The sequence below is a fragment of the Meriones unguiculatus genome, chromosome 10, assembly GCF_030254825.1.
Source record: "Meriones unguiculatus strain TT.TT164.6M chromosome 10, Bangor_MerUng_6.1, whole genome shotgun sequence".
NCBI lineage: Eukaryota > Metazoa > Chordata > Mammalia > Rodentia > Muridae > Meriones > Meriones unguiculatus.
This window is the reverse complement of record NC_083358.1, coordinates 23,428,526-23,430,663: the sequence shown is the minus strand read 5'-3', so window position 1 is coordinate 23,430,663 and position 2,138 is coordinate 23,428,526.

The window sequence follows — 2,138 nt, the reverse complement described above, 5'->3', positions numbered from 1 at the left end:
AGCCCCGCCCATCTCTAGCCCCGCCCCGCTCCACTTCTCTCCGGCCCCGCCCTTTAAACGGTCCTCTTGTATTTCTTCTTAACTGGAAGAGATTCAAATTGAAGATTTCCCAGTTTACAGACCTAAGAATGCCCCTGACTCAAGTATACTTAGAGAACGGATGGCTAATAATGCCAGAGGCTTTTTGGTTGCTTAGTGTATCAGATTACCTCATTGATTGCCTGCTCCATCCACACCTAGTGCGCGCCTACTCAGAATGTGCTGCATTTTTCTACTAACAACCCAGCAGGTAGATCTTGTCATTCCCATTCTCCAAGCTTGTCCTTGAAGAACTGGGCATCTTGCTTAAAAGGGCACCAGGTTTAATCTCCATTAATCACAAAAAGCAGCAAGAGGGACGTAGGGAAGAGAGGAGCTGGGATGAAAGCTTTTCTTTCCCCACAGCTTGTGACATTTCCAACGTTTGGACTCTAATGTTGACTCCTCAGGAAGGCATAACCAAAATCTCCACTGAATGGACCAAAAAGGATAAGAAGGGATCTTACAACCCCCACTTGTAAGCAGATAGCAAAATAAGCCTGGATTAGTTGTAGCTTGGATACTACAATTCATCCGTCCCAGCCAAAAAACCCAGATGTTGCCACCTTGACTGTAACACGGTGGTTACAATGTGGGGGTAGAGAAGCTCTCCACTTCTTCCAACTTTCGAGATACTGGCAGTCATCTTGGACAGGAAGAAGAAAGACATTAAAAGCCACCACCCTCACTGGCTATCCTGATTATTTGCTAGGCGCCTGGCAAAAGCAAAAGTAATCTTCAAAATCAAAGTCAACGTTTTTGTGAGCATATTGGGGTGATCAGGTCTTAGATGGGCAGGGTCCAAAGGGGTCTAAACAGACCCGGGCAGTGGACTAGTTAATTCTTATCAACTTAACACAAACTAAAAACTGGGGTAAGGGAGCCTCGGTTGAGAAATTGGCTGCACCAGATTGGCATGTGGGTCTGCTGACTGTGGGCAGTGCTGTCCCTGGGCAGATGAGCCTTGGGTATTTATGAATGAGGAAGCCAGAGGACAGAAAACAGTAAACACTGTTACTTTCTCCGTGGCCTGCTTCAGTTTCTGCCTCAGATCCCAGCCTTGAGTTTTCTGCTTTGTCTTCCCTTAGTGAAAGGCTGTAGCCTTTAAGCCAAATAATAGCCCTTTCTTCCCCAACTTGTTTCGGTCAGTGTTTCTTTTATCGCAGCAATGGAGAAGCAAACCAGGACAGGTGGGGACCCAATCATCCAAGGCAAGTCCCAAGACTTAAATCACATAAGAGAAGTGGCACGTACTTCCTGCGTCTAAAAAGAAATGGGATAGTCCTGGCTACACTCGGAGCACTTTTTATAAGCTGAAAGCTGCTCTAGTTGTGGGACAACTAACGACAGGGAGAGGCAGGCTTTGCACACCCTGAGAGCACGGACAGACTAGGAGGGCCAGGCTGTAAGTTCAGGCTGCACATTCTACGTCTGTTGAGGAGAGCCCCAGACCCTGGGGACCCTGCAAGGAGAGAAGCAGCGTCTTGCTTTGTAGAATTTATATTTTTATTAACTGATAAATAATTGTACAAATTTACAAGGCATCATGTGAGCTTTCGTTACATGTTGCACAGATTGAAAATGTGTAACACTCATGTCAGGGTAAGTCAGTCCCTTCGGAATAATTTCTGTGCTGAAAACCGTCAAATTCCTTTCTCGCGGCTTTTAATTTTAAATAAAACAGTACACTCTGGTTATCCATAGTCAATCATACTGTCTAACAGAACACTGGAATTTCTTTCTCCTAAATCTAACTTATTACCAGTTTTCCCGCGGGATATGCTTATTATTTGAGATGAGCTACCAAAAGGATGCAGAGGAATGCCTGGCCGCTCTAAAGAAGGCTACCAGTGGAAATCCTAAGGATTCTCAAAAGGCGAGGAGGCGAGGCTGCGGTTCTTGGATCTTTCTTCCCTTCTCCAACACTGCTTCTCCATTGGAAAGCTCCTTCGCAGAGCGGTGGTGCCGAGCTGCCCCCCGGTTAGATGGGGCGGACCGTCTCGGCTCCGGGTCTGCGCTGTATTAGTTTAGAGTCAGACGGGCGTGGAGTGGGCGGTCTG